This window comes from Mesocricetus auratus, unplaced genomic scaffold, assembly GCF_017639785.1.
Source record: "Mesocricetus auratus isolate SY011 unplaced genomic scaffold, BCM_Maur_2.0 Super-Scaffold_100676, whole genome shotgun sequence".
NCBI lineage: Eukaryota > Metazoa > Chordata > Mammalia > Rodentia > Cricetidae > Mesocricetus > Mesocricetus auratus.
In genome coordinates, this window is record NW_024429266.1 from 70504214 (window position 1) to 70526427 (window position 22214).

General features: G+C 46.0%; 1 long non-coding RNA gene across 1 annotated transcript; it reads left to right on the forward strand.

The window, feature by feature from the left end:
• The first annotated feature begins 14599 nt into the window (after positions 1-14599).
• LOC121136773 lies at positions 14600-21108 on the forward strand. The gene is made up of 3 exons (XR_005873898.1): positions 14600-15333; positions 20225-20333; positions 20876-21108. It is a non-coding gene; the product is annotated as an uncharacterized LOC121136773 (long non-coding RNA).
• The last annotated feature ends 1106 nt before the right edge of the window (positions 21109-22214 follow it).

Genomic DNA, 22214 nt, shown 5'->3' on the forward strand with positions numbered 1-22214 from the left:
CTTAAAGCATGCCGCTTAACCCCGGTGCTGTGGCTTACGTCTGCAGCCCACTTCACAGGGAGGTAGCCATAGGAGAATCAGGAGGTCAAGGCCAGCCTCAGCTCCCTAGTGAGCTTGAGGCCTGCCAGGGCTATATGAGACACCGTCTCAAATAAAGAAATAATGAAACAGTAAAACAGACAATAAAAACTTTTGCTTTTCCCTTTTTTTCTCTTTCTTTCTTTTTTTGAAACAGGGTCTATGTATAGCCCAGGCTGTCCTCACACTCTTGTCAACTGAGCAACAGCATCTCCCGACCTTGTTGTTTTATGTTTGAGCCAGGATCTCACAGAACTCACTGTGTAGCCCGAGCTAGCCTCACACTCTGTGACTTGCCTGCCTTGCCCTCACTGTGTAGCCTGAGCTAGCCTCACACTCTGTGACTTGCCCTCCCAAGTACTAGAGTCACAGGCAGGAACCACTGCCCCCAGCTTTCTTTTTATTTATCTGAGCTTTCTGTTTGAGGGTTTGCAAATTACAGTAGTCAGATTTCTCACTCTAAGAAAATATTCAACACCGAGATTTTAATTTTGAGCTGGGTGGTGGTGGTGCACGCCTTTAATTCCAGCACTCGGGAGGCAGAGGCAGGTGGATCTAGACAGATAGTTTCAGGACAGCCAGGGTAAAACAGTGAGACCTTGTCTCAATATTTTTTTCTTTGAATCCCAGATGGCTTTTAGTATAAACATCTTAGGTGATAGTTGAGGCTTACACTAAGGAGTGTCTGTGCAAGTGGGGGTGAGGGGGCAGCCTGTGAGAAGGTGGTTCTTTCCCTCCACCATCTCTGGATCCTGGGGATGGAATGTAGGTTCTCAGGCTCCAGGCTTGGCAGCAAGTGCCTTTACCCGAGCAATCGGCCAGCCCCATCTTCCTTACTTTTGAAGACTTATGCACGTTGGGATTCCAGGTACACCTGGCCTTTTGCATGGGATCTGAGGAACAAGATCAATTCCACATGCTTACACTTTATCCCTTGTGTCTTCTCCCCAGTACCGCAAAAAGTATTCAACATTCATCTGAACTTCAAAACTGACTGGTACTGTATGTATCTGCTCTAGCATGCTCTTCTACCGGTTTGCATCATGCCCTGTTCTGTCCCTTCCTATAGGTCTTTTCCCAGCTCAAAAAGTCTTTACCAATCATCCTATTTAATACAGCACCCCACAGAAAATTTTTCCCAACATTTGTTCTGGTCCTACCTAACTCCCAGCACAGTTTCTCATTTATTTTTTGGTATTTCTCTCTAACACATGATGAAATCTCACAAAGACAGAGATTTGACTACTGTGGGGATCACTAACTCCCAAATGCCCAGGAGAGTACCCATATGTAGCCAGTATTCTACAACACAAGTTGAATGCATGGCTGCATACATGAGTAAGTGAAATCACACTGCTTTCCCCAAGACCTAGGAGAGGGTTGTGTCTAGCTGATCCTGGGAGGCAGACAGGAAAAGCAAGCCATAGACCTTGGTGGAGCCTGAAGAACCAGTCATTTCCATTTGTTCATCCAATGCACTCACTCCTGGGTTGTTGTGTAAACAGTTCACCAAGGTTCCTAGCGTCAGCAGGCATTCACATACAACAGAGAGCTGGGATGGGACTCGGTGCACAGAGTTAGTGCTCGCCGCGCATTCATGAAGCCCTGGGTTTCATCCTCATCTGTGAGATGGCTCAGCCAGTAAATGTGCTTGCCACCAGGACTAATAATGACAGGAGAGAATTCCAGCAGGCTGACCTCTGGCCTCTGCACAAACACAATCAGATAATAAATGTAATAAATTTTTTTCAAATATCATAGTAGTGTACACTTGGAATCCCAGGCATAGTGAAGCCAGAAGATCACAAGTTCAGAGCATCCTTGACTACACACTGAGTTTAAGGCCAGCCTGGGTCACATGAGAGTCTGTTTTAAGGGAAAAAAGCCCAGTGTGGTGGCATACTCCTTTAATCCCAGCACTTGGGAGGCAGAGACAGATGGATCTCTGAATTTAAAACCAGCTTTGTAGGGTAAAAAGTCCTAGCTAACTTTCTCTGTATTGTTTTGGAGGCTGTCGGTCCAGCCCGGCCTCAAACTCACAGAGATCCGCCTGCCTCTGCCTCCCGAGTGCTAGGATTAAAGGCGTGCGCCACCACCGCCCGACCTAACTTCCAGCTTTTAAAAATCCACCAATCCACCAGGTGTTCGAGGACAGCCTGGTCTACAGAGAGAGTTCCAGGACAGCCTCCAAAACAATACAGAGAAACCCTGTCTTGAAAAACCAAAAAAAAAAAAAAAAAAAAAAGAAAGAAAGAAAGAAAAGAAAAGAAAAAAGAAAATCCACCAATCCCTGAACTTCACCCAGGTCTTGAAATCCCACCAGTCCTCACCCTGGAAATCTCTACTCCCAGAGAAGTATTGGGGGGAGAAACCCTATTTAAAGTCTGACTCCTGCTCAGTTCCCTGCTGAGCAGAGGCAGCCACCCTCTTGTGTCTTTCCCAATAAATCTCTTGAGTGTGGTTTGTCATGTGGTGTGTGACTTTGTGGTATTCCTTGGCTCCAGACTGTCAGGACACCTTTCCCTTCAGAGCTCCAGCATTTCCATTGGGGAAACCTCTCCCCTAAAGCTGTAATACTTTTTTGTTGTTGTTGTTTTGTTTTTTTAATATTTTATTTATTTATTGTATATACAGTCTTCTGCCTGCATGCCAGCAGAGGGCACAAGATCTCATTCAAGGTGGTTATGAGCCACAATGTGGTTGCCGGGGATTGAACTCAGGACCTCTGAAGAACAGTCAGCACACTTAACCGCTGAGCCATCTCTCCAGCCCCCAAAAGCTGTAATACTTTTAAGCCTGGTCAACAAAGATTCAGAACAGTCAGGAATACACAGAGAACCTCTGTTTCAAAAACATAACAAAAAGAACAGGGCTAGCCAGATGGCTCAAATGCTCAGAGCATGCATTACTCTTCTGAGCATCAGAGTTCAGGCCCCAGAACCATCTCCAGGTGGCTCATCACTGCCTGCTTCAGGCAGAGGGAGCTAACACTTTCAGCCTCCTCAGGTACCCCCACTCACATGTGCATACCCACAAACAGATACACACGTACATACATACACTTGATTAAAAATAGAATAAATCTGAGCCTGGAGAGTTGACTCAGCTGATAAGAGCACTTGTCATTCTTGCAGAGGACCTGAGTTTAGTTCCCAGCACCCATGTTAGGTGGAGTCACCTCCTGTGACTCTAGCTCCAGGGATCTAATGCTTTCTTCTGGCCTGAGGGCACCGCACTCACACTCATAAACCCACACTCAGACACACACATAAACCCATACTTTCTAAAGAGAGGGATGGAGAGATGTGATGGGGGAAGTCCTATGTATATGTCAATAAAGCACTGTTGGGCCAATAGGGAACCAAGATAGGTGGGACTAGGAGTCCAGGAGAACTCTGGGAAGGAGAAACACAGAGAGTCAAGATGTAACACCATGGGGTAGGAAGCCCGGAAACCTCTCCGGTAAGAGAAATACTTAGATTAGCAATTATAGGATAAATACTTAAGTCAGAGTTAGCCAGTAAGAAACAAGCAAGGCCAACGGCTTCATAATTAATATAGCCTCCTGTGTGTTTATTTGGGACTGATGTGGCTCTAGAACCAGGCTGGAGGGAAGGCTTCTTCTCAAAGGAAAAGGCTTCCCTTTACAGAGATGGACCATTGGTTAAGAGCACATCCTGCTCTTCCAGAGGACCTGGGTTTGTCTACCAGCACCCACTTGGTAGCTAACAACCATTTGAAACTTCAGTTGCAGGGGATCCAGTGTCACTTCTGGCCTCTGGGAGCACCAGGTATGTTCATGGTATACACACACACACACACACACACACACACACACACACACACACACACGAGTAAAATCAGCCATACCATACACATAAAATAAAAATAAATCTTTAGAGAAAGAATGAGGGAGAAACGGAGGATAAAGAGAGAACAGAAAGCTCGATAGAGTGAAGAAGAGGGTTAGTGCACGGGCAGCTTGGGCACTGTGTGAACTGAGGAATTCCTGGCATTCAAAACTGCAGCTCCCTCTTTGCCGTGTGACAAAACTTTTCCTGGGGAGATAAAACACATATCTGACTAGTCACTCCAATTAGGAATCCCATGACAGACCAAAGTACAGTTACCTCTGAAGTCTAACTTGGTGAGCCAATGAGTTTTCCTGGGATTACTTACAGGAACATGGGTTACTTACAAGAACAGAATGACGCAAAGACAGTTGCATCACCAAGACCCACCCACCCCAGCTGGGAACCTGGAGCACACTGTACAGCTTGCAAGCAGCTCAACAGGGTGGAGAGTGTCCTTTCCAAGTGACTCTGCTCTAAACCTCTTCCAGGCAGCTCGGCTGGTTTCTGCATCTCCCAGGCAGCTGGTCTCTGACAGCCCAGTTTTCTCCTCTAAGAGTCTGCTTGGCAGCTCAGCTTCCCAGGGAGGAGCCTAGTGAGTCTGGTCAGTTTCAGGGACTTCCTGAAGCTCTTTTGAGTTGCTTACCTTTCTGCTTAAAGGAGCTTTCCTGAAGGATGGAGTGCTTCGGTCTCAGAGGAAACAGTTACAAACACTCTTACCCTTGAGAATGTGTAATGCCCTTACTCCCCAGGACTAGCTGCCTGGACCCGACTCCCTCTTAATACTCCTCCTCCTCCTCCTCCTCCTCCTCCTCCTGCTGCTGCTGCTGCTCTTCTTCACCCCTCCTCCCCTCTTATCCCCCCTCTTCAGCCCTCCTCCTTCTCTGAGCTAGGACCATATCGTCTTTCTGAAAGCATTTTACAGGGGGGCGGGGTTAGAGAAAGACTTTCCGAGCTTCTTTCCCTCACTTCTTCTACCTATTGAAGGTAGTCTCTGGGGGTGGAATGCGGGCTATCAGCCTTGCACCCAGTGCCTTACCAATGAGTCATCATTTCAGCTTCCACTGGTAGTGCAGTATGGAATGCAGGCAAGGGACTGGGAGGTAGTGTTGGGATGAAAACATTGTCTGTCTCTTCTCTTGTCAGTGCTGGGGATGAAGTAAGAGCTGAACAGGGAACAAGTCAAGGGCCCCATCATCCTGGAACCCAATTATATTTCTTTCCTTTTCGTTTTATTTTCTCAACGTATTACTTACTTATATGTGCCTGTGTTTGAGACAATGTCTCGGTATGTAAGCCTGGCTGACTTGGAACTTGGCAAATCCTCCTGACTCATCTTCCCCAGTGCTGAGATGACAGATGTGTGTCACTATACCTGGCCTCTCCTACTATTTCTAAGCAAGATCTCCAAACCAAACCAATAGTATTCTTGACTAGCATAAAGTATAACTGGCTTGTTCTTGCTTTTTGTTTTTGTTTTGTTTTTCAGTTTTATTTTTATTTATTTATTTATTTTGGTTTCTCTGTATCGCTTTGAAGACTGTCCTGGAACTTGCTCTGTAGACCAGGAGGTTTGCCAATTATTTTTTTTAATTTAAGTTAGAAACAAGTTTGTTTCACATGTCAATCCCAGCTCCCTCTCCCTTCCCTCCTCCCCAACCCTCGCCAGCAGGCCCCCTAATTCCCCACTGAGTTTCCACTCCAATCCCCAGGAAGGGTGAGGCCCTCCATGGTGGATCTCCAGAGTCTGTCATTTCATCTAGGGCAGGGCCTAGGCCCTCCTCCAAGAGTCCAGGCTGAGAGAGCATCTCTAATTGTGGGATGGGCACTCAAAGTCTATTTGTACAGTGGGGATAAATACTACCCAAGGCCCCATAGATTACCTAGGCCTCCAAACTGACACCCACATTCAGCGGGTCTGGGTCAGACCCATGCTTTCCACACAGTCATCAATGGTTTTCCAATTATTAACATAATCTGGTATAATGAACAATTTATATAGTACTACACAAAACAATAGAAAAGAAGAATACTTCCTCTGTCCCATTATGCAAGGACTGCTGGCATTAAAGTATCTCTCGGTCCTGTGATGCTAATAATATGTTGTTGACTGATTTTATGTTTAAAAGTTTAAATTTTCAGCCGGGTGGCGGTTGTGCACACCTTTAATCCCAGCACTCGGAAGGCAGAGGCAGGTAAATCTCTGTGAGTTCGAGACCAGTCTGATCTACAAGAGTGAGTTCCAGGAAAGTCAGGACTGTTACACAGAGAAACCCTGTCTCAAAAAACAAAACAAAAAATTAATTTTCTGTTCTTAAGAAAATTCTAAAGCAAAATTGGACTTCCAAATATTAAGGGCTCTTAAGGGTTGTAATTGTTTTGTAATTACCTGGTATTGTACAAGTTTAACAAAACTATTTTTTTTTGTTTTGTTTTTTTCGAGACAGGGTTTCTCCTGGACTCACTTTGTAGACCAGGATGGCCTCGAACTCACAGAGATCCGCCTGCCTCTGCCTCCCAAGTGCTGGGATTAAAGGCGTGTGCCAACAATGCCCGGCTAACAAAACTATTGTTAATGCAAGGCAGGTCATAAGATCAGCTGCTGTTTCTGCCTCTATAAATAAAAGCTTTTTTTTTCCAGAGATGACCTCTGCTTGCCCCAGAAAAAAAATGTAACTTTGTGTTCTTTGCCTTTATAAACCTGAGGAGGCTGGGCGCTACAATTGGGAATCCTGAGTCCTGGGTGTGAACCTGGCCGCATGAATAGAAGCCTCTTCTTTGTTAAAAGTTATTCTTAGGCCAGGCATTGATGGTGCACGCCTTTAATCCCAGCACTTGGGAGGCAGAGGCAGGCGGATCTCTGTGAGTTCGAGGCCAGCCTGGTCTACAAGAGCTAGTTCCAGGACAGCCTCCAAAGCCACAGAGAAACCCTGTCTCGAAAAACCAAAAAAAAAAAAAAAAAGTTATATTCTTGCCAGACAAGTGAATCTCTGAACCACTCAGGCCCATACAGGTCCCTTCTTCCTCTGTCTCCGTGCAGCACTTGTCAAGGACAGTAATGAATTCTGGGTTAAACAGCTTACCCTTATTTCAGTAACAGTTACTCTACCATGTATCATAACAAACTTTCCACAAATTATTATTCTCCTCTAATTAGGTGTTTGGATTATTACCAAGAGTGAGATCCTATCTCTAAATAAATAAATAATGTCTAGCCAGATGGCTCACCCAGTAAAAGTACTTGCTGCCCAAAACTGATGACCTGGGCTCAACCCACAGAACCCACAAGAGCCAGATGTGACCGCTTGCATCCGAAATCCAAGGACTGCTAAGGTGAGATGGGACGCAGCAACAGAAAATGGCCAGAATCTCATGGACCAGCTAGTCCAGAGCACACAGAACAGCAGAAGCCACAAGAAGAGGCCCTGCCTCAACAAGGAGGAAGGATACTCCCAAAGTTGTCCTTTGACATCCATACATTCCAAGTGACACACACATCCCACACTCACACACCCAATAACAGGGAAAAAAAATCAGAGCCAGGCGTGGTGGTAAATGCCTGTCATCCCAGCAGCAGGAGACAGAAGCAGACAGATCTCTGAATTTCTTGTTTTCCTTGCAAAGCTGGCTTACTCTCTGTTTCTCTACCTACAGAGACCTGCCCCACCTGCTCTACATAGCAAGCTTTAGGCCATGGCTACATAGGCCCTGTCTTAAAAATAAATAATTAAACAAAAAGGCAAGCCTGAACCCAAGTATCTTGGTGCAGAAAGTGTCTCTTCTATTAGGAATTCTTGGGTTGCAGCCCCAGAGTTAAAGTATGGGCTCAGAAGGTCCAAATGCATTATTGACATTTACAGGAAAAAAAAATGCTTCTCCAAAGAGTCAGCCAGCATCCACCCTCACCAGCAATGCAGGAGTCTGGTCCCACTGCTAATTCTCTTCCTGAAAATGGGTGGAAGGCTAGGGAGAGGACATGCTGCATTGTCTGACTTGCATTGCTTTAATCTTCGATGGGAACACTTTCTCCCCTTAGCACACCTTCTGACTCTACAACTCCAAATTGGCCCCGACCCAGGGAGCAAATCATGTGCACTTGGTGAGTTAAATGTGGCTGTAGCTCAGTTGGTAGAGTGCTTGCCCAGCATGCACCAAACCAGGGTCCAATCTGCAGCACCCCATAAAACAGGTGTGGTGGCTCATGCCATTAATCACAGCATTTGAGAGGCGGAGGCTGAGGGATCAGAAGTACAAGTCCACTACACAGAGAGCTCCAGGCTAGTCTAAGTTGCATGAGACTCTAATAAGCTCTCTCTCTCTCTCCTCTCCCCTCTCTCTCTCTGGTTTTTTTGAGACAAGGTTTCTCTGTATTGTTTTGGAGCCTGTCCTGGAACTCGTTCTGTAGACCCGGCTGACTTCGAACTCATAGAGATACGCCTTCCTCTGCTTTCCGAGTGCTGGGATTAAAGGTGTGGGCCACCAATGCCCTGCTGTAGTAAGCTTTCTTTTTTCTTTTGTTTTTTGTTTTTTTGAGACAGGGTTTCTCTGTATTGTTTTGGAGGCTGTCCTGGAACTTGCTCAGTAGACCAGGCTGGCCTTGAACTCACAGAGATCCGCCTGCCTCTGCCTCCTGAGTGCTGGGATTAAAGGCATGCGCCACCAACGCCTGGCTTGTAGTAAGCTTTCTTGACCCACTATCTTTGGATTGCCAGTCTCCAATTAATGACACAGAGACTTATTATTAATTATGAAAGCTTGGCTTTAGCTTAGGCTTTTCCCCAACTAGCTCTTATAACTTAACCTATTTTTATTAATCTGTTTTCTTTTTTTTTAAAGTTCTATTTATATATACAGTGTTCTGCCTGCATGTATGCCTGCAGGCCAGAAGAGGACACCAGATCTCATTACAGATGGTTATGAGTCACCATGTTGTAGCTGTGAATTGAACTCAGGACCTCTGGAAGAGCAGCCAGTGCTCTAAACTGCTGAGCTATCTCTCCAACCCCCTAATCTGTATTCTATCACGTGGCTTTTTTACATTTCTCCCATTCTGTACATCTGACTTCTTCCATGCCTCCCTGGCTTCTCCCTCTTGTGCACCCAGAATCGTCCAGTTTCTCTTTTTCTCAGAAGTCCCAGCTATCTATCTCTCCTGCCTGGCTACTGGCTGTTCAGTTTCTTATTACACCAATCATAGCAACACATCTTCACACAGTGTACAAATATCCTACAGCGTGAGACCATCTCATATACTAGACAGAGCAGCAGAGGTAGCTTAGCAGCTAGGAGTGCTTGGTGCTCTTAAAGAAGAACGGGGTTCAGTTCTGTGGTAGTTTGAATCAGATGTTCCCCGTAGTCTTGGGCATTTGAATGCTTGCTCCTGATTTGGGGGTGCTGTTTCAGGAGGCTTACAAGGTGTGGCATATTGCAGGAAGTGTGACACTGGAGGTACACTTTTAGTTTAAAGACTTCAGCCGTTGCACTGCTGCTTCCTGTTTCCAGTGCAAGATGTGAGCCCTCGGTCTCCTACCACTATGCCGGCCACTGGCTTCCATCATGGACTCTTACAGTCTCTGGACCCATAGTCCAAAAAAACCCTTCCTGCTATAAGGCACCTTGGTCACGATGTTTTACCATAGTGACAGAAGAGTAGTTAACACAGCACTCGTGTAAAGCGGTTCACAGCTACCTGTATTTCCAGCTCCAGGGGATCTGACACACTCTTCTGACTTCCAATGGTACACTCATACAGACACACACAGAAACATAAATCTTCACGCAAAACAAAAATGACTACTCGGTGGTACATGCCTTTAGTCCCAGAACTCAAGAAATGGAGGCAGGCACATTGAGGTACAGGAGGAGTAGAGGAGGCTGGAGACTAAGGAAGCACCTGCACCAATGCCAGGAAGAAAGGCAAGGTCTCTTGTGGCTTCCCACAAAGTTTCTAAAGGTACCATGCCACCTAACGCTCAGCCACACAAGTTGTCAGCAGCTTCCAGGCTCGTGCCTGGGGAGGGCAGTGAGGGCAGATCACTTCCACAGGCAGGGGTCAGGGTAGAGAACCCACAGATTATGAAGCTGCTAGGACACAGGGTGAGCAGGAAGGACATGGCAGGGAGAAGGGACGAAGGGACACTGGAGGGCACTGGTGCTAGAAACCAAGAGAGGAAGTTCCACCCTGGGCCTGACCCACACAAAGCTTACTTAGCCTTCTCTCGTGTGTGTACATTGTGAAACCCTAGACATTGGTGCCCTGTGTAAGGGGCTGTCTTAGGTAAGGTTTCTGTTGCTGGGATAAAGAACCATGACCAAAGGCAACTTGGGGAGGAAAGGGTCCATTTCAGCTTCCAGTTGTATATCACAGTCCTTCAACAAAGGGAGTCAGGGCGGCAACCAAGAGGTAGGAACTGAAGCGGAGGCCTCGGAGAAGTGGCGCTCACCGGCTTGCTCGCCACAGATTGCTTAGCCTGCTTTCTTACAGCACCCAGGCCCACCAGCCAGTGAGCAGCACCAGCATGATGAGCTAGGTCCTCCCTCATCATCAATCAAGAAAATGAACCACAGTCTTGCCACAGGCCAATCTACTGAGGGAATTTGCTTAATTGAGGTTCCTCTTCCCAAATGGCTCTAGTGTGAAGTTGACATAAAACTAGCCAGAATAGGGGCTGAGGAAATGGCTTGGTGGATAACGTAGTTGGTGCCTAAGCTGGAGGACCAGGGTTCAAACCCCTAGAATGCATTGAAAGGGAAATGGGCGTGGTGGCAATCTTATAATCCCAGCCAGTGGGAGGCAAAGAGAGGGAAAATCCACAGGACAACCCAGCTGGCCAGACTAGCTGAAGTTGCCTCAATATACAAGGTGGACAGCAATCTAGGAAGACACTGGGCATCAACATTTAGTTTCTATATGTATGTGCACACATGTAGACCCACTCATATGTGAATCCACACATATGCACACCCATACACGCACATGTAAACCATATACGTATATATGAAATTTTTTTCTGTCTAAACACTAGCTCACTTATAATTCATCTACAATATGCTGGGATTGAGTCCAAGTTTCCCCACTTTTGAGATAAGTGCTGGACCACTGACCTACACAAAAGGATGCTAACACTTTTTTCTTTGTATTCATTTCTTAAAGCTTTTAAACTTTTTATCTTATGTGCACTTTTTTGCCTGCATATGTACCTTTGCGTACCTGTTACTCTGGAAGGCCAGAAGAAGTGGGTATTAGATTCCCTGGGACCAGAGTTTCAGACATTTGTGAGCTGCCATGTGGGTGCTGCGATCAAAACCAGGACCTCAAAATAGCAACTCTTAACCACTGAGCCATCTTTTCTTTTCCTGCCACCCTACAATTCTGTTTTTTAAAAAGGTGGACCAGAGGTTGGAAAGATGGCTCAATGGTAAGAGCACTGTTGTTCCTGCAGAGAACCTGTGCCCAATTCCCAGGACCCACATGGTGTTCACAATCATCCTTACTTCCAGTTCCAGGGGGCCCGATGCCCTCCTATGATCTCCTAGGATGCCAGATGTGCACATGGTATGCATACATACTCATGCATAACATTCACACACATTTTTAAAAATCTAAAACCAAACAACAACAAAAAACCTGGCTAGTTCACTAGGTGGGAATGTACTCTTATGTTTCCCTGAACAGGCATGTAGCCAAAGTGCCCCTAATATTTGTGTTTCTACTTATAGCCATAGGCTAGTGTTGCTCTCAGCCCAAGTCAGAAAGCTTTTTGCTGTGGGCGATGATTAATGTTGAGACTCATAACTGAGATAAGTAACTCTTAATTGCTTGGCTTTAAAAGCAACATCTATTTTACCCCCTCCAAGGCTCAGGGAACATTCAGTAGAGGGAGTAGGAAGACTGTAACAGCCAGAGGATAGTAGAGGAGAGCTGGGAAACACTGTCTTCTGGCTGTGGCACAGCCATTACTCTCAGGAACTCACAGCAGCTGTGGTTACCTGCACAAGACACACACACACAAGCCCCCAAAATTCCTCCCACACACCCCACATACAATCCCCCCCACCAAACACACACACACACCCCACACAACCCGCCACAATCCCCCCACAAACCCACACTGGATCATAAACTTGAAAGTAGGGAGGGACCAGTGGGAAAGAAGGAAAGAGCCAGGGGAGTGGGAAGGGAGTATGATCACAATGCATTGTATACATGTACAAAATGGTCAATTAAAAAAAAAAGGTAAGTAAAAACAATAGAGGACCAGAGATGACTCATCAGTTAAGAGCTCGCTGCCCTTACAGATAACCTGAGTTCTGCTCCCAGGACCCTAGCTTACAACCATCTGTGACTCCAGCTTCAGGGGATCTGATGCCCTCTTTGGACCTTCATGGTCACCAGGCATACACATGGTGCATATACATGTATGCAGGCAAAATACTCAAACAATACAATTAAATAAATCTAAAATAATTCAAGATAAATGAAAAATAGAGCACGGACTGCAGGGATGGCTTAGTAGTTGTTGGGGTGCCTAGTCCTGTGATGAACCACCATGACCAAAGCAACGTGGGGAGGAATGGGTTTATCTGGCTTACATATTACAGTCCATGGAGGGAAGTCAAGACAGGACCATAGAGGCAGGAGCTGATGCAGACGCCATGGAGGGTGCTGCTTACTGGTTTGCTCTCCATGGCTTGCTCCACCTGCTTTATCATAGAACCCAGGACTACCAAGTAATTGTGGTCATGGACTAACCCTCTGAAACTGTAGGCAAGCCCCAAATGAACTATTGTCTTTGTAAGCTGCCTTGGTCATAGTGTCCATTCACAGCAATAGCACAGTAGCTCACACAGTAGTATGTACACACCTTTAATGCCTGTACTTAGGAGCTAGAAGAGTCAGGAGCTCATGACTAGCTTCAGCTAGGAACTAATTAACAAGACTTTATCTTAAGAAGAAAGTAAAGAAAAAAGGTTGACATGGTAAACTCAGGTACAGTTTACCACAGTGAAAGATGCTCAGAATGAGGGATGGCCCAAACTTGGACGCTGTAAGTAAGTAGAGTTCTCCAGAGAAAGACGGGGCTGGTGCTGGAGATCACAGTACCACACTTTTTGTCTGATTGTTTGCATGCATGTGTGATATGTATAAACGTATATTCGTGTTCACATACATGGGTGTGTGTGTGTGCGCACACACGTTGGAGGCCAGATGTAGAGATGTCAGATGTCTTCTTCAATCATTCTCTACCTTACTGTTTAACATTGATTTTTTTTAGATTTTATTTATTTTTTATTGTATGTGTATGACTGATTGCCTACATGTGTGTCTGAGCACCACATGCACACAGTTTCTGCAGAAGCCAAAAGAGGGCATTGGATCCACTGGAACTGGAGTAACATGGTGACTCCAACTGACATGTGAGTGCTAGAAGTAGAACCTGGGTCCTCTGGAAAAGCAACTATCATGGAGCCACCTCTCCAGCGTCTTCAATTTATTATTACTGTGTGTGTGCGTGCGTGTGCGTGTGTGTGTGTGTGTGTGTGTGTGTGTGTGTGTGTGAGTGATGGGGGACATAAAAGTGCTACCGTGTGTTCATGGAGGTCAGGGGACAGCTCTGAGAAATTGCTTCTCTCCTTCCAATTTTGTATGGACTCCAAGAATTGAACTCACTTCACCAGGCTTGTGGGGCAAGTGTTTTTACTAGCTGAGCCCTCATTTTTTGAGACAGGGTCTCTCATTAAAACTGGTGCCCAGTGACTTGCCTAGACTACCTGGCGAACAAGCCCAGAGATGGTTCTATGTATGCTTTCCCAGCTTTGAGAAGCTGGGCACACACTGCTCTGCTTGACTTTTTCATGGGTGCTGTGGATTGGAACTCAGGTCCTCAAGCTTATGCAGAATGTACTTTACTGAGCCATCTCCCCAGGTCCCAATGATGCTACCCTTAATGCGAGTCCCTTTACTTGCCTGCCAGTCATACCACTAAGCCTCCCACAGCATGTTCTCAGACTTACTTCTCAGCTCGGCTAACAGCTTTGGCCTGTGTGCCCCATTGTACCTAGCAGTATTAGGGTGCCGTGTGGTAATATAGTATTTATGATTTAATAAAGCTTGCCTGGGGGTTCATAAAGCAAAGCTAGTCACAAGTCATAGAGGTCAGGCAATGGTGATACACACCTTTAATCGCAGCAGCCACACTAGCTAGCCGTAGAGCCGGGTGGAAGTGGTACACACCTTTATTCCCAGGACTCAAGAGACAAGCAGACTGTTTAGTTCAAGACTACACTGAACTATACGAATTGATGTAGCCCTAAAGAGAAACAGCTCACATAAAGGTGATCTTAGCACTTGGGAGTCACATGCCTTTAATCCCAGGATTTGAGAGGTATAAAAGGAAGAAGGAAAGGGTCTCATGAGGCAATTAGTCTCCAGCCACACCGAGGAGAGCGCAGCAGTCTGAGGATTTGTGGAGCCAGCCTGATCACCCTGTCAGTCTGAGGTAGAGGTAAGAACTGGTGGCTGGCTGCTTTGCTTCTGTGATCTTCAGTTTGAAGCTGTCTCTGGGTTCTTATTATTCTCTTGCGGTTTGGCTGTGGGCAGGCAAGTCTGCAGAAGCTAGCTGAGGAAGCAGGCGAGGAACAGAGTGGCTGCAGTGAGATTCTTGGGGACCATGAGCATGGCTGGGCCCTCAGGAAGGATGTCAGAAGAGACGGAGAGCAGAATGTGCCCTCTGCACACAGGCACTTAGGACGCTTCCATGCCAGGGGAACTGTGAACTGTAGTAGTTTCTCTGGAAGAAGGATCCTCCACAAGACCTCCAGAATGAGACCGTGGCCCTGCCTATGACCTGCCCAGCCCATGACCAGGAAGCCTGTACCCAGCCTGAAGGGAGGAGCCATCGAAAAATGACCTCAGTCTAAATCCAGCAGGCTCCATGGTTCCCTGTCAACACTCTGAACTGCACTTGGCAGTGAGGAGCCATCGGAGAGGTGCACACTGGACTTCCCAGGAGACAGTGAGCAAAGACGTAGCCACACACTTAGCTTACAAAGGTCAGGTGGGGCCTCCTTGTGGGGTGAGGTATGCAGGGGTCACTATGTAACTCCAAGCAAGATAAACATCAGCACAGGTTGGTGAAGAGCAAGTCATTTCCTGACTCTAAAATAATAGGAGCATCCAGGAGTGAATAACCAGAGGCTTCTGCCCATTGATCCGGAGTCTGGGAGAAGGTCCCAAAGTTATTAATAACCTCGGTGTTCTGGGAACTGATTTCATCCGCCAGACAATGGGATTAAAAGTTGCTGCTGAAGACAAAGTGGTTTCGGCCAGAGCTCTGCTTTCTGCTCTCCCAATAAGTGGGCATTTTATGCCCAGAGTTGAGCTGATTGGCCCATGGCAAATCTGGTGAGTGTGGCTTCTCTCCTCTCTCTCTCTCTCTCTCTCTCTCTCTCTTTCTCTCCCTCCCTCCCTCCCTCCCTCCCTCCCTCCCTTCCTCCCTCCCTCCCCCTCCCTCTTTCCCTCCTCCCTCTTTCTGTCATAGATGGTTCTCGTGTATCCCAGGTTGGCCTCAAATTCAAACTCAAACTTTCTACGTACCTGAAGATGACCTTGAGTATGATGGTTGTCCTCTTGAAATCAGAGTAGCTGGGCATGTGTGTGTGTGCACATGTGAAGGCTAAAAATTAGCACCAGGTATTTTCTTTTCCTTTTTTTTTTTTTCCAAGACAGGGTTTCTCTGTGGCTTTGGAGACTGTCCTGGAACTCACTCTGTAGACCAGGCTGGTCTTGAACTCACAGAGATCCGCCTGCCTCTGCCTCCTGAGTGCTGGGATTAAAGGCGTGCACCACCACCGCCCGGCAGCATCACCCTCCACCTTACGTATTAAGGCAGGGTCTCTCACTTGAACCTAGATCTCACCTGTCTAGGTGGTCTAGCTACCTACTTGGCTCCCTGAGATCTCTTCTGTCCGCCTCCTGCTGCTAAGTCATCTCCCTGGACCTGTTTTTTTTTTTTTTTTTTTTGAGACAGTGTCTTGCTGTGTAGCCCATGCTGGCCTCAGCCTTGCAGCAATCCTCCTGCTTCAGTCTCCAACTGCTGGTCTGCACCACTATGCTCATCAGAACACAAGGCTTTTGGAAGAGAAAGTAAGAGCATTGCCATGGTATCTGCCTACAAGATCTGGCCAAGTAAATACCGGGTTGTTTTCACATCAAAGAAGAGCCCTCACTTCCTGACACAGGCAGCATCTGGATGGGGCAATCCTATACCCACTGTACCCCCAGGTGGATCCTAAGGGCTGGTGCCCCTGCTGCCTGATGGGAATTCCTCACTAACACGTACCTGCAGAATGGTTCGTTGTTGCCCTGCCCCCACATGCCACCCCTTCCAGGCAGGTATGTGAAATAAATGTTTTATCAGGACAAGAGAGGCTGCATTGTGCAAGACACTTTTTTTTTTTTTTTTTTTTTTTAGCTTTGGAGCCTGTCTTGGAACTGGCTCTGTAGACCAGGCTGGCCTTGAACTCACAGAGATCTGCCTGCCTCTGCTTCCTGAGTGCTGAGATTAAAGGCATGTGCCATCACGGCCAGGCGACAGGCACATTTACAATGTGGTTGGAGCTGCCAGCTCCCCACCCGACTTCAGAAAGAGCTTGCTTTTCTTCTGGAAGTTCTGTTTAAAGTCTGGGACTCCTACTAACCAAAAGACCCAGAGTGAGGTTTCCACACCCTGAGTTGGTTAGGATGACTTTCAGAATGTTCTAGAGTCCCCGTAGTCTTTGTATCTGCTGCCATTTTCCAGACTGTGTGTTAGGATCAGACTTTACGTTCTGAAGCCTGCAATTTGTTGCTGGTTGAAAAACCTGTAACATGTGGCTGGGGAGATGGCTCAGTGAGTAAAGTGCTTGCCACGTGTGCCTCAAGCCTACCATGAAGACCTGAGTTCAAATCCCCAGCAACATGGCTGTACCACATAACTGCATATAACTCCAGTGACATGGGGGTTGGAGTGGGAGTGACGACAGGAGAATCCATGGAGCTTGTTGGGCTGCCAGCTGAGCTGGAAACACACGAACTCCAGGCTCAGTAAGACACAGTCTCGAGTGAGAAATGTGAGACTGACAGAGGACACCCTCCAGGTACACACACTCTGCACTCATACATTCCATCATAACACACACACAGACAGACAGACACACTCACACACACAGACACACTCACACACAGAGACACTCACACAGACACACTCACACACAGAGACACTCACACAGACACACTCACACACAGAGACACACACACAGACACACTCACACACAGACACACACACAGACACACTCACACACAGAGACACACACAGACACACTCACACACAGACACACACAGACACACATACACACACAGACACACTCACACAAACACACACACACACTGTGAGGTGGAGAGTGACATAGAACACCCTCCTCCAGGTGCACACTATACACTCATACATTCTAATATAACACCGCACACACCCGCACATGCACGCACACATTGACTAGAAAGTGGTTGAGGAAGACCCTGACATAGACCTCAGCCTCCACATGCATGCACATATAGTGCACCCCCAATAAAATTTTGATTTCTGTCAGGTCCAACAGAAATTCTCCAAACTACAAAAGGCAGCCCAAACATCCAGAAACAGGCTCAACCAGGACTATAAGAGGATTTCTGGGAGTTAGAAGCCAGCATTCCTCAGGAATTTGTGAAGCTGGTTCCCCTCTGCCAAAAGAAGTCATTTCCCTTATCACTGGCAGAAGGGCCAGATGGCTACCTGTGACACGTATTAGCATATCAAAATGCATGCTGATATCACAAATACATGTTATACATTTCAAAGTTCTGGTCCTTTGCTACCCTAAATCCCTCCAGCTCATGGGCTTTCTTTCCTGCTTCTCATTCTCCGTATGCTCCTCTCTTCTAGCTACTTTCTCTCTCTACGTTCTCTCTCTACGTTCTCTCTCTACGTTCTCTCTCTACGTTCTCTCTCGTTCTCTCTCTACGTTCTCTCTCTACGTTCTCTCTCTACGTTCTCTCTCACGTTCTCTCTCTACGTTCTCTCTCTCGTTCTCTCTCTACGTTCTCTCTCTACGTTCTCTCTCTACGTTCTCTCTCTACGTTCTCTCTCTACGTTCTCTCTCTACGTTCTCTCTCTACGTTCTCTCTCTACGTTCTCTCTCTACGTTCTCTCTCTACGTTCTCTCTCTACGTTCTCTCTCTATGTTCTCTCTGCTCCTGCTTCTCTCATTACGCTTTCTCTATTTCTTTCTTTTCTTTTTTTTTTTTTTTTTTTTTTTTGGTTTTTTGAGACAGGGTTTCTCTGTGGCTTTGGAGGCTGTCCTGGAACTAGCTCTTGTAGACCAGGCTGGCCTCGAACTCACAGAGATCCGCCTGCCTCTGCCTCCCAAGTACTGGGATCAAAGGCGTGCGCCACAAACGCCCGGCCCACTTTCTCTATTTCTATCCCCTGCTAGTCTACCCTCTCTCATGGATAGTCCTGGCCAGGCAGGTCCAGTCTGCTTTCTCTCTCTCTCTCTCTCTCTCTCTCTCTCTCTCTCTCTCTCTCTCTCTCTCTCTCTCCCTCTTTCCCTCCCTCCCTGCGCCCCCTCTCTGTCTCTCATATCTCCAATAAAACCTCCCCCTTAACCATAACACGGAGCAGTCATGTCATCAGTTTATACAACATTTTGTTGATTTTTTTTTCAAGACAGAATTTCTCTGTGTAGCCCTGGACATCCTGGAACTCCCCCTGTAGACCAGATTGGTCTTGAACTCAGAGTTCTGCCTGCCTCTGCCTCCTGAGTGCTGGGATTACAGGTGTGCACCACTATAGCCTGGCAACAGTTTATGCAACTTCTAATAGGACACTTTTGGTTGCCTGTGACAGCAATTAAATTGAAACTAGTTTCAAGGTGATGGAAGAAAAGTATTGACATAACCAAAAAGTCAAGGGAAAATCAGGTATGCCTGGGCCAAGAGACTCAAGGTTGATAGAGAAGCCAGTCTTTTCCATCTCTTAGCTCAGATTTCTTTGGCATTGACTTTATTTTTAGACTACAGCTCCCTGTGGTGATGAAAAAGAGCACCATGGCTTGGGAAATGTGTGCTAAGTGTTCAGAGAAGCTGTGAAACTCTCTCTCTCTCTCTCTCTCTCTCTCTCTCTCTCTCTCTCTCTGTGTGTGTGTATTTAGCTTATCGGAAGTCTAAGGATATTCTTATATACACAGTGATAGAGGTCAGCCTGGGCTACACAAGACCCTGTCTCAGATAAAAAACAAAGACAAATAAAAACCAGCATGGTTGCAAAAACACCTTTGGCACTTGAGAGGAAGAAGCAGTTGGATCTCTGAGTTCTAGGATGGTCTGGTCTACATAGTGAGTTTCTAGCCATTAGAAAACAAAAACAAAACAAAAGTAGGAGTTTCTCCTATGATAAGAATTACATCTGTCCAGGGACCATACTTAGTCCACTGACTTCTCTTTGATTATTTAATACTCCCACATCTGAAATCAATCCTAGGGTTTCTTCATACCTGCTACAAACTGACTGAAATCTCCAGCTGCCTTGCCTAAATTTCTTGTTTTATTTTCATCACAACACCCACCACTTTGTGCTGTAGAATATGTTTACATTTCTTTTACTTCTTTAAAAAAATTGGTTTAGGGCCGGGCGTTGGTGGCGCACGCCTTTAATCCCAGCACTCGGGAGGCAGAGGCAGGTGGATCTCTGTGAGTTCGAGACCAGCCTGGTCTACAAGAGCAAGTTCCAGGACAGCCTCCAAAGCCACAGAGAAACCGTGTCTCGAAAAAACCAAAAAAAAAAAAATTGGTTTAGGGGCAGGAGAGTTGGCTCAGTGATTAAGAGCGCCTGGATTCAATTCCCAGCACCCACATGGCAGCTCACAACTGACTAACACTAGTCCCAGGGGATCTGACACCCTCTGGCACAGTACACACACATGCAGTGTGCTCACATACATGTGTAGCTGGATACTTTTCTGTCTTGTTGGGTCCCACTGGACAGGTTTCTCTCCCGCCTCCACCAGCCCCTGGTGCCACTTATAAAATAATCACTCTGAGTCTTAATATTAATTACAATTGTTTGGTCAATGGCTCAGGCATATTACTGACTAGCTCTCACAATTAGCTACCCCATTTTTTACTAATCTGTGTTATCATCACGTGGCTTTGGCTTACTGGCAATGTTCTGGCATCTCCCTGCTCCATGACTCTACTTCCTTTCTCTCCATATCTTTGTTAGGATTTCCCACCTAGCTCTACTTTGCCTGACTGCTGGTCATATCAGCTTTGTTTGACAACCAATAAAAGCAACACATATTTGCAGCATACAGGACATCCACATAATACAGGTAAGCAAAACAGTCCTACACATTCAAATATATAAAATAATTGTTTTATTTTTCACTGTGCATGTGACAGGATGCAGAGGACAGAGGATAATTTTGGAAATCAGTTCTCTCCTCCCACCGTGGATTCTGAGGATCAAATACAGGTCACCAGCTTCTGCCAAAAACACATACATATTATTTCAATAGTTGATTCGTCTTGATGGCTATCTTTTACTTATAGTCATGAATTCTAAGACAGCCAGGGTTACATAGGGAGACCCTGTCTCAGAGCAAAAACAATCAGAGGCACAATGATGAATGTGATCCCGGCACTGGGGAGGTGAAGGCAGGGGGATCAGGAGTTCAAGGTCAGTATTACAGGGGACCTTGCCTCAAAAAAACCAGAAAACAATAGTGTTTACCATTTACTGAAGAAACAGAAGGGGAAATGTCATGTTCCTTCAGAAGAAAGCAAATTGCCAATGACCCTGTGACACCTCCCCAACATCAGTCTCTTGCTGGCTGATGAACATGAGTTTCTCTTTGGTTCTGCTTTCCCACAGCAATGTCAACTACAACCAGTTAAGATCTCCAGACCACAGAATAAAACGGAATGAAACGGCTGGAGGACAGCAGGGTTAATACTGGGACTTTTGCACAGAATCCATGTTTGGCAAGTATCAAATGTCTTGAGTCTCTTTTTCTGGGCATCAGAAGAGTTGACAGCTTTATTTATAACTGGAAGATTCTAAAATTGGCACCATCTGGCTAGAGAAGTAAAATCTCTGATGACATAGTCCTGTTTTTTTTTTTTTGTTGTTAGCACAGTAGACACAGTGCAGGCATCCAGACACCTGCTGAGCAATGTTAACTGTAAAACTAGAGAAATTTGCAGGTGCTCTCAGACACCAGAACAAGGTGATGAGCAGGGTGACAGATTCCCCTGAATTCTAGCATTTGGGAGGCAGAGGCAGGAGGATCTATGAGTTCCAGGACAGTCAGAGCTATATGTGAGGGCCTTTGTGGGGGGGCAAGGATGGGGGATGGGGACAGGACACTAACTACTAACTCCTGGCCTAAGACAACTCTAACTTTTCAAATAAGATTTAAAATATTGTTTTTGAGAAGAACAAGGCTAGAAATACATCATGGAGATAGAATTTAAAAAATAATTCCAGCTGAGAGTATTATCACAGGCCTGTAATCCTAGTACTCCAGAGGCCGAGGCAAGAGGATTGAGAGTTCTAAAACAGCCTCGGAAAGAAAAGGAATCTAAAATGCTGAGATTATTAATTGAAACAGAAAAGTGACACAATCCTAAGTAGAGTGTTTATGCATGTAAATAAATACAGTTGAGTTGAAAATACATTGTGAATTAAAGGCTATGTTCTGTGTTTAGGAGCTGTAGCGATGGATGGCTCAGCGTTTAAGAGCACTTGTTGCTTTCCCAAAGAATCCAAATTTGGTTCTGGCATTAATGTTGGTGGCCAGTATCTGCTTGTAACTTCAGCCAGTACCTTCTTCTCTCTCTCAAAGAAACAAAACAAGACAGTCTTTAGAGTGATTATGGTAGCTAAGTCAAGTTCCCTGCATGGAATTTTAGCTTTAAATAGAGGCTGGGAGGCTGGGAATCTAGCTCTGTTGATAGAATGACTGGCTCCATTCCCAACACTGCAAAGCCATCATAGTGGGACACACCTGTAATCCCAGCACCTGGAAGATCAGGAATTCACACACAGCAGGTGGGAGGCTAGCAGGGGATAAAGGAGACTGTTAAAAAAAAGCTATTAACAGTATAAATCCCCTAATAATCCTGTCCTTTAGGAATCTGTAAAAGACAGATCTAGTTTTTTTGTTTTTGTTTTGGATTAGTCTTTAGGCTAGTGGTATGCTGCTGTTATT